The following is a 16,394-nucleotide window of genomic DNA, read 5'->3' as shown; positions in this document are numbered from 1 at the left end:
CATAAAATTATATAGCAGCCCTTGAACTTTTTTTAAAAAAGATAACTATTGGCATTATTTTTCATCCCCCTTACAGAAATAACCCAAGCTAGGAAAGAAGGCTATTCAAGATCACTTTACAACATTTTACCAAGGAGACTATGGAAACAGGTCATTTCAGCCAGTCTCACTGCTAAAGGATTTTTGAAATTCACTTTATATAAATTCACAATTCATGATGAGAGGGGCAACAAGGAGGAACAGTGTCTATAGATTTAGATATCTGTGAATTTAAACTATTGGAAGCAGAAATATATTGCAACCTCTCCACTAAGTATCCATGAAAGGGAAAAGAATCCTATTTTAGAAAGGTCAGTGATTTAATTTTAGTTCGAGCAATATGGAAGTGGTAATATTTACATTCCTGAGGAACCATTTTCATGAAGCTATTTTAGAGCCCAGTTACTGATGTGGATGTGGCTTCTTCACTGATATTTTTCCTTGTCGGCTGCTCTCTGTCAAAGTACCACAGAGGAACAGTATATATAAATTTTCATATCCACGCATTTAAACCACCAGAAGCAGAAATGCCTGGTGACCTTTCAAGTTTGTACTGTTAAAATGAAAGCATCTTGAGCTGTGAGAAGTTGCTTAATAACAGTGATGGTAATGAGTGTCAATATTGTGGAATGATTTTATTGTTATGAAACTAGTATATAGCTCATTTACTGAGGTGGATAGAACTTCACTGATTTTTAATTCTTAGCTGTTCTCTGTTATTCAGCTCAGGTCTCAGTACAATAATGTAGCATTTGGGCAAAAAGATACAGCTTAGTAAGCCAGCACTGGAGGCTAGGATAGAGAAGATCTCCACAGCCACCGCATATTTTCCTTTAATACTAAGGTAGGCCGGAACAAAGGATAACCAAACAGAGCAAAAGATCAGCATGCTGAAAATGATAAACTTGGCTTCATTGAAACTGTCAGGTAGTTTCCTAGCAAAGAATGTGATGATGAAGCTTACATTAGCCAAGAGGTCTATATAGCCCAAGACACAGTAAAACATGATAGGAGATCCATCATTACATTCTAATACAGCTTCCTCAATCATTAAAAGCATGTCAATGTCTGTAAATGGGGGGAAGTTTACTAGCCAAATGATACAAATGCCTACTTGAATAAAGGAGCAGAAAACAACAATGGAAATGGACAGTCTTGTCCCCACCCATTTCCTCATCCTGCTTCCAGGCTTGGTGGCCATGAAAGCCACTATCACTGTAATGGTTTTTGCTATCACAGAAGAAACAGCAGTTGAGAAAATGATACCAAAAACAGTTTGACGAAGGAGACACATTACTTTCTCAGGTTTGCCAATGAACAGCAAGGGACACAGGAAACAGAGCAGAAGGGAGATGAGAAGAATGTATGTGAGGTTACGATTGTTGGCTTTCACAATGGGGGTGCTGTGGTGCTTTATAAACACTCCAAGCACTAGGACTGTGATGAAAAAAAAGGACAGAGTAGTAAGTAGAAAACTAATTCCCAAAGGGTCTTGATAAGACAGGAATATTACAGTCTTGGGAATGCAATAATTCTGGTTCTTGTTTGGAAAATAACCAGCTGAGCATCGGGAACATTCAGGCATGTCTGCAAAAAGGAGAAAAGTCAAGCAGATTGGTTACCTTGTTACTTTGTTTGTGAACTCACTTCTGTAGAAACATAAATCAATTCATAAACTAAACAAACATGCTAAAATATTTCCTCTCACATAACTAGCATTTAATGGTGGGTGAACATCAATAAGTTTCTAATTGATTATTAACTATCAGAAGACGAAGGTGATGGCCTTTGGCAGGAGACTTAAGTTAAGAAAGTGGAGTGTAAATGACCAGAATCTTGAACAGGTAACTATCGCTACCTTGTCATGATTATCCGAGCCTCGGGCTCTAAGTTCGCTCATAGTCAGGCAGCAGCATGCACGGGTGATAAATCCGCCCAAGGTATACTCAAATTTTTTTGCTCTACAGGGGGCTATTTCATGCCAGCAGCACTGAAACTCTTTAAGGCTAAAACATTAGCCCAGATGCTCTATGGGACGCTACTTGGAGCGTCATCTTCTTGTTATGCCCCATTAGAGTTGGTTCAATCGAAATTTTTGAGATCAGTGCTCCAAGTTCCAAGGTGTGTCACCAATGCAATGGTACGGCTAGAGACTGGCATGATGAAAGTTGAAGCCAAGATCACCTTGCACTCTATTTTTTCTGGTTAAAGATAAATCTAAATCCATGTGGCCTTGTGCCTTTAATCCTGACTGACGATTACCAATCTGAATGGCTGACCTATACTATTCGGAAAATTAAGCTACTAGGGTTTTCCCCCCAAGAGCTTTTTGGAAAGGGGTGGCGATCAAGCTAAGCTAATGGTCAGGCAGAGGATTAAAGACATCGAACTCCAACTGGATGTACAGGCGACCCCTGCCTTTTTAGCGCCATACAGTAGTAAATATATTGTTGCTCAAGCCCCATACTTATCTGTTTTGGAGTCAAATAAACTTAGGAGGGCGTATACTCTGGCTAGATGCTCTGCCTTACCTTCTGCAGTTCTTGAGGGCAAATTCAAGAAAACTCCCCGAAATGAGAGGCTATGTTTGTGTGCGTCTGGGGAGATCGAATCCCAGGAACATGTGTTCCTGAGATGCCCATTATATAACGAAGCTCGCACAAAACGTATTGGCCCTCTCTTGGTTGGCTCCTCAGATCAGGATAAGATAGAGAAATTGGTTTCAAATTCTGACCATATAGCGCTACATCAGATAGCGAAATTTTGTTTTTTGGTTGTAAAAGCTCATCAGCGTCCAGGCAGCCACTTGGGTTAGGACTGTTTTTTTATTTCTATTTAACCTTGTTTTATATTAATAGATTCACCATCTGGATACTTTTGACATTGTAATTTATTTATATGATAAATATTTGCATGTATGGTTTTATATTGCTGGCTATGCGCTGTAATAATAAATTCATTCATTCAATAAGTTTCTAAGTTGGTTACTAATAATAAGATGTTTCATCAATGATCTTTTAAAAATTGCTCTTTTCCAGTTATTTGAACAGGTTGTAAATTGAGCTGCAAACACTTTTGCATGTATATTTACATTTGGATTTTTCTTTTTTGTAGGGAATTAGTATTGTACTTGATACAGGGCAACAATGTTTGCTACCATCTTTCGGGTTCTCTGTAACTTGTCATCTAATCCTAAACCCTTTCTGTTCTTTATATATCTTGTTATATCTTACAGGCACATTCATCTAGGCCACAGCCCACCCATTTGATTACTCTGTACTGTACAACTCTTACCTTGATGATCAGAGATTGTCCCTTCTGGACATAGGCTACAATTATAGCAGCAGAATGGCTCCCCTTCCCTCTTTATCATTCTATACCCAGGATTGCAATTCTTACTGCATAAAGAAAGAGGCTGTACCTAAATAAAAAGAACAGAGTATTTATCTTGGGGTGGAGAATGGCTTGAAAGTCCAAAGGTTGTTGTTTCTGATTTCCAAACAGTGACAAAAAAATCCTCCCTGAACACACCCTCATTCTGCATTAGCACACTTCATTAAAAGGCTGCTTTCCAGTCCTACCTGGTTAAATTGGGGGTGCCATACCATGGATTCTTCATCTATCTGAAGTGTTAGGTCTGAAAGAGCCTGGGGATGGATCTTTCCAACTTTCACTCGAACAAAAGATTGGTTCGGAAATGTTACCCAGTTGATCACATCAAATCCTGCTATCAACTCTCCATTCTGGTCAAAGGAAATCTGGTCTCCCACGTTGTTGTTAAATGAGACATGTCTCAGAAAGTGATGGAGCTAAATTGAAAAAAGAGAAACAGTTCTGCAACAAGAAAGAAAGAAAGAAAGAAAGAAAGAAAGAAAGAAAGAAAGAAAGAAAGAAAGAAAGAAAGAAAGAAAGAAAGAAAGAAAGAAAGAAAGAAAGAAAGAAAGAATCCTACGTCTATCTAAAATGAACTAGTGATTATAAGTGGTTAAGTAGGCTTTTTAATGGGCTGGAAATGTCATTCATTATTTTTCACTTGGTGGATGCAAGTTTACATCTGATTAGTCAACAGACTTGTATTTTTGATTAGACCAAAACCCTTTTGTCAGATGGCATTGAAAGATTACATTTGAATATGGCCATGAGCAGTGAATTCCAAGAGGCTGAGTGATACATATTGTGACAAGTGTATATATTTTGATGTTGTCCCATAAATAAATAACATTTCACACAATTATTCTACACTGAGTTGTAAAGGTGACAGAGGCCCACTCAGAGACTTTTCCGCTCACAAACAGTAGAACAAATAAGGATAGAAAAGATAGAGAGAGCAGTGGATGTATGGAAGGATATATGTTGCTTCACTCCCAGTGCTTAAATTAAAATGTTTGCTTATAGAATAATAGAATCATAGAGTTGGAAGGGGCCATACAGATCATCTAGTCCAGCCCCCTGCCCAATGCAGGACCAGCCTAAGGCATCTCTGACAAATATTCATCCAGCCTCTTCTTGAAAGCTGCCAGTGAAGGGGAGCTTACCACCTCCCTAGGCATGGGGCAGAGGTCCATAAGTGGCTATTAGCCACAAAGTATAGATAGAAACTCCGGGGCAAGTGATGCTCTGTATTTTTGGTGCTTGGGGGGGTCAATAGTGTGAGGGCTCCTAGTGTCCTGGCTCCACTGCTGGACCTCCTGATATCATATGGTATTTTTGGCCACTGTGTGACAGAGAGTTGGACTGGATGGGCCATTGGCCTGATCTAACATTGGCTTCTCTTATGTTCTTATGTTCTTAGGCAGCTGATTCCCCCGTTGAACCCCTCTGACCATGAATTCCCCCCCCCCTAATATCCAGCCGATACCTTTCTGCATTTAATTTAATTTAAACTGGTTGCTTTGGGACCTATCCTCTGTTGCCAACTGGAACAGCTCCTTGCCCTCCTCCAAATGACATCCTTTCAAATATTTAAAGAGAGCAATCATGTCCCCCCTCAATATCCTCTTCTCCAAACTAAGCATTCCCAAGACCCTTAGGCTTTCCTTCTAGGGCTCAGTCTCCAGACCCCTGATCATCCTCGTCGCTCTCTTCTGCACCCTCTCGATTTTGCCCACATCCTTTTTGAAGTGAGACCTCCAGAACTGCACTCAAGGTGCAGCCTGACCAAGGCAGTATACAGAGGGGCTATGACTTCCTAAGATTTTGATGCTATGGCCCTTTTAATACATCCCAAGACTGAATTTGCCTTTTTTGCTACCGCATCACACTGACTGCTCATATTTAGTTTACAGTCCACTCTTACCCCAAGATCTCTGTTGCATACACTACTCCCCAGAAACGTATCCCCCATCCAGTATTTGTGCTTGACATTTTTGTGGCCCAGATGTAATACTGTGCATTTATCTTTGTTGAATTCCATCCTGTTCGCAACTGCCCACTTCTCCAGAGTATTCAGGTCTTGTTGAATTTTAACTCTATCTTCTTGGGTGTTTGCTACTCCTCCCAATTTGGTATCATCAGCAAATTTAATTAGCCCTTCTACCCCTTCATCCAGATCACTGATAAAAATATTGAAAAGTACCAGGCCCAAAACTGAGCCCTGAGGCACCCAACTGGACACCTCCCTCCAATCTGATGAAAGTTTCAATACAGGTAGGATTCTAAGCACAGGGCAAAGCCTTAATGGAAAAAGTGGATATTCTGGATGGCAGTCCCACCTACCAAAACTTCCTAGCACCCATCTTGCACGTCATACATTATGCAGACAGCTCCATTGATCATGATGCCTCCAAAGGCATCCATGGTAGCACTCTTTCAGCAAGCTCTAGTGGCTGTATGTGAGCACCAGTTAGTACTGCACCATTTCTCTGTTTCTCTCATATCCTATTTGTAATGAGATTTTATTGCATCTAGTTTTCATTAGAGTATGATTGGAATACGATTTGAGACTAGCATAGGAAGCTGGTATAATTATTTCCCACAAAAATAAATAAATGAATAATGGAATTTAGATGGTAGCTGACCGTTAATAATGAAAAAAGCAGGAAAAGGAGTTAAGATTGGCCTCCTTGAGGTTATCAATATATGTAATGTTCAATGTGGTCCAACTGTGAATAGTTACATCCATGAATCAGGGCCATGTAGTTTTAGGGAAAAGTTTTTTGTTTTTTTTAATAAATTCTTTAAACCTGGGAGACCTCCAAGGTTTGCAGAAAAACAAAAAGACCAAACATGGAAGGATGTTGAATTCCCCCAAAGAGGAATGATGTCTATGCCAGCACCTCTGCCCCCTGCTCACCCTACTGAGGCCAGGTTTGCCACTGCCACTTTTCCTCTGTGAGCAGGGCAGGAGGACTGGGACCTGTCCCAGCTCCTGCCCTTCGGTTGTGCTGCTGTGGTGAATGTAAACTTCATACAGTATGTATTATCCGTTTGCTACATGCGTTACTGCTCTCAGTGTATCATTTAATACTTAAGACATACTATTTTCTGTACGTGTAATGAATCATTGCGGGGAGGGCAGGGTATAAATTGAATAAAATAAATAAATAAAATAAATATCATCACTAGTACTTCATGATGTGTTCCAGATTTCTATACCCAACAGCTCTATCACACTGCATATTAGATTTCTTGTGTTTCTGATTGCGTTGACGTACACTGTACAATCTGTCTAAAGTCTCATTGAGAAAGGAAGATTAGGAAAAAGTTACCTTTTTTAAAAAAAGTTGCCTCCAATACATGTGATGAAGTATCTTAGACAATTTAATTAATAAACTTTCTGGAATAGTTACTTGAGATTTTCTTATTTCCTTTGGATTGTTGTTTCACAAAAATGAAGCTTCTGTTATGAAAACACATTTTTGGTGGATAAAAGTATGGCCCATGTTAGGCAATTCTATTTTAGTGGGAGACTTCAATGTTCAAAAATTACTACTGTAAGAGTCCGATCCTGATCAGGTGTAGTGATGGGCACAGACCAGAAAAATGGAGGTACGTGGAAGTCCATGGTTCAAGAATTTTATGAACCACAAACTTCCACAGACCTTCCCGGTTTATGAACAACTTCATACTTTGTGAGGTCCATGATGGGTGCAACCTGGAAGTGGGCTCAGAAGGCAGTGGCAGCACTATCCAGAAGTGGGCTCAGGGGGCATTTAAATGCCTCCTGAGCTCCCTTGCAAAGCCCCAACAGACCACCTCAATGAACCAAAGGGACTGTAAAAAAAAAAATTATGGTCCATGGGTGCTGCACAGACCAAGCAAATGAACCATGAACCAGACCCCAGTTCATAATGAAATTAGGTTTGTGGACTGGCCGAGCCCATCCCTAATCTGATGCGTACTGCAGTAGCACTAAGTGATCTTGTTCTCTGCCGCCATGTGTTTTGTACTGTGCCAAAACAGCCACAGGTATCCATCCTTTATAGCAATGCTTAAACAGATTTCCCTCTAATTTGAAGTGTTGGCTCCAATCGGCACAGAGTTTTAACTCTTTCATAAGAGATTCCTACATCATTCCCAAGGTTACAGGGATGAAATGCTAGTGGGGAAACAACCACATCTCCAGCATTATGCATATAATAAAGTTCCTTCAGGCAGTGATGAAGGTAAACATGTGTTTTGATTACTTTCACCCGGTGACAACATAAGGCTCTCCAGATTACAAAGGGGATGGACTACCTGCCAGGGTTGATGTTTTTTAAGATTCTTTTTCTCTCCTTGCATCTTTGTTGTAGCTTTGGAAGACTGCATTGCTTGCAAAGCAAAAGCAACAGCATAGATCGCATTGTAGATGCTGTAGCTATGGCCAGTCATGCTCATTTCATATGCAGGAAGGTCCTCTAGTGTCTCATTTTCAGTGCAGTTAACCTGATTCACATTGCCCAGAACAGAATTTGGGAATGCACAACGAAATGTGTATGCCCAGAACTCCCTGAGAAAACTATCTCCTTCCGCATTGGATGGCTTTCTGCTCTTAAAAAACTGTTGGAATCCCTGAAGTTCATTGGACTGAATTGCAACTGAGATCATGCCATGGAACATTTGCACATTCCGGTCTCTTTCCTTGTCATAGGTTTTTAATTCCATCTGGGCTGCCACAATCCAGACTTTACCTTTTGATTTTGGCATCTTGTATCTACTTTGTGTGAGTCTGAAGGCCATCATACAACGAGCTTGTCCTTTGAAGAGAATTACATTTGCAGTGCTCGCCATCATTTTTTCATACAATTCTGAAAATCTTTTCATATAGTCTGTCTTATAATCATAGCCTCCTATATTGGATTGTGAATACATGAAGGCAAAGCAAATGCCATGCTGGGAGAAGACTGGAAACATCATCTGTGTGAACCATTCTAAATTCACACCAGTCATCGCAAAGAATCCAATCCATGTCCAGTTGAAATGGAGGAGTAATCGGAGAATTCCCATGTATTGATGTATTTCATTTGGGATCATACTGTAGAGCAATGGTACTTGGGTGTTATCCATCATCATTGGAGCAGGACCATACAAGAGCTAGATTTTCAAAATGAATAAATTGCATGTGGGTCTGTGATGATAATTTCATGATTTCTCATAAGGACCATAAGACGTACGTAAGAACATATTCTAATAAGAGGGGGAAAGGATCTAGTCATCTGCTGAGCTTGCTAAATCATGACCTGAGATTAATACACAATACTGTAAGAACCCGTTCATGTTACCTTAATATACTTATTTGTAAATCTAATTTATTTTTCTCATTGCCGTCAAAAGTGGAGGTAGCTTTTCTTTAAGCCTGTAAATGACAATCATTTCTTTTTTCTTTTTTTTAAACACATTTATTTTCAAGTTTTTTACAACAAAAATACCAACAAATGACAATCATTTCTCTCAACATCAACAGAACCAGCCTAACTCACTGCTATTTCCATATACTACCCTTGAACTCGGGACCACATTCCCACTTGGGGAGGGCTGTATGTGAGGTGGTGCCGGTCCCCCTACCCAGTGAGCTGCCTAGTTGAAAGCATGCCTGATTGTGTAGTTGAGTAGCATCAAAGATGTTCCCAGTAGCAATAGGGAGGGGGGCAGGGCAAAGGAGTCCCACTGGCTCCCAGAACCATTAGCAGCTTCTTGCTGCTTAGTTGTTTTATCAACCAGAACAAGCTAGGAAAAGCATGCCAATGAGGCATGTGGACACATATACATTGCTGGTCTATGACTGTTATAATAAACTATGACTATGACATTGCTAGCATTATGTAGCTCCTACTTCCCCTCCTCTGGGGTTTGAATGAAGGCAAGAAGAGTTCAAAGTATTCTGCAATATAATTCTACTTCATGGCTTGGTTTATTGATATGGGAGCTCATGCTTGGATGTGATGCTTCTTCTGTAACATCTGTAGTAGCGTACAAAGAAAATACTGTTTTCTTTCTTTCTTTCTCAAATGGTACTTATCCCCAGAAAAGGGTGACATTAATGCACAGTGGAATCAGGGGTTGGAGATGATGACCCCTGAGGTCCCTTCCAGCTCTATGTCCCTGTTTCTACTATTCATTGTTTAGCAAAGTTGCATGATTTAAATCTGAGAAGCTACTGAACTAGCAGTGAACCATCCAAAAAGGTTTCATAGGAGTATGAGGGAGTATGAGGGAGTATGAACAGCATACAGTACGCAAATGATATGGGATAATGAACTTAAGGTGTTTTTTTTACAAACTGAATACTATCATGGCGAAGTATATAGCCAGGAAAGAATCTTTAAAGAAATGCTTATGCCATTTTGTCTTTTCACATAAAGAAGATTAAGTAAGATCATGATAATGTAAGAAGAAACTAGTATCTGGATTGGAATGCTGCAAGTAAATATTTGGCAAAATTAACTATCCCACACAGATAGCCTACCTGTGGAATCTTGTAGATGTTCAAAAGATCATGGATAAGTTGTGAATTATCTGAATGAATGTCCTCAATAACTGCTTGTACATTGTCCTGGATATCACACCTGTAGTTGGGGACAAATCTGTTCCTTGGAGAAATAAGTTGCAGAGCTGCACGATAGGTCAATCTTGGATTCAGATAGCTGTCATAGATATGGAATCCTAGACTGGTATTTGGCAAAATCCTTGGATTTTCATTGATCTCCTTGATAGCAAAGACCAGAGCCAGGATGTGCTGGTAGTTTTGAGGCATCAACCTACAATTAAGATTTATATTTTGCATCACACATATATTATTTAGTTTGCAAAATTAACAGCACTAACTATATGGCTTGTTTTACTGCTATCACTTTGTAAATCTCTACACACTATTTTGTGTGGTTATTATTATTCAAGGCTCTTCTCTGTGTGTAATACTGGGATATGATTGATCTATGTGGTAAGAATGAATGGCATCATTGTTATGGTCCAGAGCCCAGAAATAATGGGCTTTATCTCTTTCAATTACATCCTGCTTCCCAACCTCAGTATCACATTTGAATGTGAATAGACAGACAGACATTTACTCATAGACCTAGAACTACTGAATGTATTCAGGTAAAATTAATCTTCTTTTCTTCTGGCATCCCCCCCCCCCAAATGATGACACTGGACAACCATGTGTGAGTACAACTGGTTCTTATTTTCATTTGTTAATAATTACATGGAGTAAATAAATACATTTTTATTGATCTCATCTGGTTTCTAGATGAAACAGGACCATGATAAGAAAAAAGAATGAAGGAAATCATAGGGTAATGTGACAGTACCAGAAAGAATGTTCCTGTGATGCGAGGCACTATTACACTCCACAATAAAGTTAAACAAGTTTTCTGTATATTCTGTTATTCATGAAAACTAATTACAAAATGACATATAGTCCAAATATACAAGGTGTGTCAGCAGAAACAATTTACAAATACAGTCCAAATTTATGTTACAAAAACACTTTTGTATCACAGTCAAAATATAAAAATCACAAAGATGATGTTATTCCTGTCTACAAATACAATTCTATTCAATTAAAAACCTTTATTGGCATAGATCAGAATCATAAACGGTCACCCTTCATTTCATTGATTTAACACACAGCTTCCTCATTATAAGGCAGTTACAGAACTTAGCCACCGCTTCAATAACCACTATGTTTTGTAAAGCCAGTAAACGGTACAACATTCTGTCATCAGATTGCTTGACATCTTTCTTAAGTCTACAAATACAGTCCAAATATATGTCACAGAGACACTTTTGTTTAACAAGTCACGAAGACAATGTTGCTCCCGATATGATTTCTAAACAGCGTTCAAAACAAGGTGTCTGCCCCGAACAACTGCTTCAATAACGACTGTCAAAACTACACAAAATCAAGAACTCATCTCACAACATATACATAATTATTATTACTAATAATAATTAATGACATGCAGCAATATTCCACTTGACAAGAAGTCTAAATATAACTTTCTCATAGAAGGCACCTTTACAATAACTAACTAGCAAACAGTTCCAAACATTCAATGTCAGTAAGCCTCTCTAACCCAACCCAGTCTTATGCTATGAGACCAATAATCAATTGTTGCTTCCAGCTGTCTCTAATCATAATGAATTAAAGCCACAGATATGTTAAAATAAGAGACATGAAAGTTACAGAAAGCAAGATAATTCCAAAGAGTGGTTAAGGTGCATATGCTTTGAGTTTGAAAATCCACTGTGCCTCCTTTTGTAATAATATTCCAGGCACATCTGAATGTATATACGGTCTAGATTCAAACTTCTCCAAAACTAAAAAATCTTCTGGACCATGTACCACCTGTCTAAAATGTGGGACTAAGGAGGCCTCTGGTAATAACACCATGATAACCTCATTCTGGTAATAGCACCATGATCACTTTATACTTGGGCATCAAAATATCACACCTCCAAATCCTCAATTTGCCTATGATCACAAGCAACCTCATCCATTAGAGTAAAGCCTGGGGTTGCCTTTGACCTCCCTCTCCACTGTATGGAATGGTGATGCAGATTTGTGATCTGTCACCATCCCTAGGAATGGAAACTACAACATGTGATAAATGCTTATATGATCATACAGTTAGAAAATATAATCTGGGCATATGTTATAACACCCCCCACACCCAATTCGTAAATTCCTTACACGAATAATTCAGATAGTATGCCAGGAGGTTGGCACTTGAAGTCTTTTGGACTCGTGATAAAGAAGGTCTGAGATACAATGGCACTGATGATCAAATCTCCTGGATGAAGATATTTATGAAGAATAGGGTAGCTATCCACACCAGCACACTGAAGAACACGAACCTTGCCCACAACATGAGTCAAAATCAGTAACACCACCATCACCAGTACCAACATCCTAAGTGCAGACTTCTTGTCTGATAACTGATTCCCCAGTTTGCATCTGTAGCAGTAACACAGCTTTAGTGGTGCTGTAGTGTTAGCCTGTGTGCCACCTATGTTACAATAAGATAATCATCGGTTTCCATGATTACAGTGTCCTGACCAGAGATCAGCCCAGCACCGACGGGTTTGAAGTCAAGAGTTCTAATATAAAGTGGCATAAATCACTCCAATAGACTTCTGCCTGTGCCTATTTCTGAGATGAATAGCAGAATATGCCATGTGTCACTGACTTTACTTGCTGGTGAGCTCTCTACCGGGAATTAGGACGCAATAGAATGAAATACAGTCTTTTAGTAATTACAGGGGACCCAGCTTCTAAACTCTCAATGGAATCCTTTAAGAACATGTGATTTCTTTTTTGCCTTAAAAATGTTATTTTCTTATATTGCCTCTGGTTTGATATGCCAATGAAGTTTTCACTTTGAAGTACTAACTTCACCAAGCCATAATGCACTCTTTCACAACTAGGAGAACATTAGAAAGATCCATGTGTGCTGCCCTGAACAAATTAGACTAAGGTGCAATAGAAATGTGGGATTCAATAAAGAAACAAGTTGTGGTTTTTTCCCCCTCATAAGGTAGCCATCTTTATTGGCAGTACAACATCTAGATTTGAGTGCAATAGCACCATAGAGACCAACAAGATTTTGGGGGTATAAACTTTAGAGAGTGAAAGCTTTCATAATCAGAGAAACAAGTCTCCCTGTTTCTTTCCTTTTTTATTCTCTCCCCATCTTCCTTTCCCAGTGCCTTAGATACTTCATTGACTGAAAACTGAGACATGGAGGAGAAGAGGAGCATGAGGTGAAGACAATTAAACTTGTTGGGAACTAGACAAGCTAGACATGAGCTAGAGTGATATAGAGATCTGGTGGTATTCCCAATGACATCTTTGGGGTTCACACCCCAATGGATGGTTCCCATTTGATCATCCCAAAAGCCTATTCCAGGGAGCATTGGACTGGCATGGAGGAAAAAATGTTGAACTTGGGCTGTAGTATCAATGAGAATTTGTCTGAGACTGAGTGGAAAAGCTGGCTGGAACCAGCCATATGATTCAATCCTCTAAATAATTCACCATCCACAAACATTGCTGATGCAAATTCAAATATTATTACATACAACTGAAAAATGTTACAAATGACAGACATAAGCAGTTGTAAACAGTTTTAAGATTCAGCAAACTATCTCAAACTTTAAAAAAAGAACTTGGAAGAATTTTCATTTATTTATTTGTAATGTACACTTTTTCCTAGAAAAAGTGAAAGATGCTCATACTTTTGAAATTTTATTTTTACATAGAGAGGTTTTAATATAGACTGGCTTGCCTATATTTTTATTGAATAATTGTAATTATAAAAATATGAATAATGTGAATTGATTGACCACCTGTGATTAAAAAAACCAATTTTCATTTCCATATGTACAAATATATTAGAGCAATTTTATTCAATTCTTTCCTCAGAATTAACCTCCCGTCTCTTGTACTATGTCTGAAGGTGGTGTCAAGATGAATGTTAAACAGAGTGTTACCCAAATTTATCCACCTCTGAAGAGGATGTGAAGAGCATCCTCTAAACTAAACCCAGATTCCAGGGGATATTTTGAGTCTAGGACATATACTGTTCCCTGGTTCACTTATTATGTTGCTCAAGGTAGTAAACAGCAAGAGGAAGCAGGTACGTAATGAGAAAAAATAACTTTATTGACCTAACCAAAACCAAAAAATTAAAGAGAAGCAAAAAATATACAGGTACAGAATAGCAAGACTAATCCAATCCAATCCAAACAGCCTTTATTGGCATATAAAAAATTAAGATGAACAAGATACAAAAGGAATAAAAATAAGAATATATTACAGTACAATTAGATAATATTCTCAATTATTTCTGAAGTTTCTCCTGGCACAATTTTATGATGAGTTGTAAGAACTTTGCCTCCTTATCAGTTATATTAGAGGAGGAATCATTCAAAAGGCAGTAAACCTTGTAGGAATCGGAGAAGCCCATCATAAAATAGACTAAATTATTTGAATGGCAACAGTATAGTCAATTATCTAGTGGCTAACACACACACAAATACACACACTTATTTTTGCCAGTAGTCCTTGTTTTCAGTTGTGTTACTTTAAGTTAACATTCAGTTCAAGCTACTTTTGACCCAAATTGTGTCCCTGCATTGTGGCTAATCCAGAGAACCAAAATTTGAAATGAGAGATATGTGTAAGAGTTGCCCCCTTCCATCCACCAAAATATGCAAAACTGGATGGATGAGCAGAGGATCATTTTTCAGTAGATAGCAAAGTTCAGGTACCCATATCACTAAGATTTTCACTTCCCCTCTCCATACATTACCATGTTCAAGGCTACATATGTGTGTCAGGAAGAAAAAGTAGTTGTGTGAATGGGTACAGGAATCTTTTGCAGAAATGCTGGGGAAAGGACAGTAAAAGGGTGGGTATTTTTGCCAAAAAAAAAGGATACAAAGTGTTTTGCATACTGAACATTTCTAGAAGATTGACCCATGAAGGCTCCCCCAAAGTGGCTCCCAAAGTTATTGGTGAGGTTGCTTCTGCAGGCAAAAGCATTCATCCTTCCTCAACAAGAGCTGGTTGCTCTGATTTCTTGCCTTGCTTGCTTCTGTCTCTCCTCCCCCACACACTCTGGCTAGGAGTCTTCTTATGTTTTTGGGATTGCAGTAACTGGTGAGTGGCCCCTTAGGTAGAGGGGGAAGGAGTACTCTCTTAGCAGTGAAGCTTATGGGATTCACCTTCCTACATCTTCCTCCAGCCAAGTTCCCCTCCTACCGGCTGCCATTTTGCTTCTCATGATTGAGGCTTTGGTGGCAGGCAGTGATGTGTATGTGCACCCTGCATATAATTTGAAGCCAACTTAATGGCATAACCTGTGCTCCAGGTGGAAGAAGAAGAGGAGGAGGAGGAGGAGATTGGATTTATACCCCACCCTTCACTACCCAAAGGAGTCACAGAGTGGCTTACAAGCTCCTTTCCCTTCCCCTCCCCACAACAGTGAGGAAGGTGGTCTGAGAGAGCTCTGACAGAAACTGCCTTTTCAAGGACAGCTCTGACAGAACTATGGCTTGCCCAAGGTCATCCAGCAGCTCAGCTGTAAGTGGAGGAGTGGGGAATCAAACCTGGTTCTCCCAGATTAGAGTCTGTACACTTAACCATTACACCAAACTGGCTTTCACACCAAACTACTGAGTACTTCTTTGTTTTGAACAAGGATGAAGTGGTTTGCCTGACATGTCTTGAAACTGTCTCAATATTCAATTCAATTTATTACAGGTCTATATGACCAAAGTCTTGACCAAGAGGATACAAAAGGGGAATAAAATAGGTACATAAAATAGACATAACATGTGTCAAAGTACATAATCACAGTCACATAAAACCCAGTCTGAGCCCAGAGATTATAAATTACCTAACTACACATGGGGCGGAGCCAACTGACTAAAATCATCCGAAGATTAAAAGTCGAAGTTTTCAGAAATGCTGAAATTTTCAATGTTTCTTGATGGCATTAGAGTCAGATAACAGTACTGAAAGCACCCAAGGTTGCGCGGGAAGATTCATCTTCATAAGAATAGGAAAGATATAAGTGCCTCTAACTTGAGTCCAGTGGGGACAGCGAAACATCAGATGATCTAAGGTTTCGATTTCACCAGAACTGCACAGACAAAGGCGATCTGAGTAAGGAAGGCCTCCAAATCTTCCCAGTGTTTCCATTGTTGGAAATACATTTAAGTGGACCAGCATAAAGGCACGGCAGTGAGATGGAATTGATAACGTTGAGTAAAAGTCAGGAAATCTCTCTGGAGGGGACAACCCCAAAGCCAAAGGAGAGCAGGTGAGTCTTGCCCTCGCCACGGTACTGGCCCATTCCAACTGTTTGAGTTTCTTCAAGGTTTCCTCAAGCTGAGAGGGCATCAGCTCTTCGGTAGGTGAGGACATC

Source organism: Gekko japonicus, unplaced genomic scaffold, assembly GCF_001447785.1.
Source record: "Gekko japonicus isolate JY-2015 unplaced genomic scaffold, Gekko_japonicus_V1.1 scaffold2923, whole genome shotgun sequence".
NCBI classification, from domain to species: Eukaryota; Metazoa; Chordata; class Lepidosauria; order Squamata; family Gekkonidae; genus Gekko; species Gekko japonicus.
Note: the sequence above shows the minus strand (reverse complement) of the source record.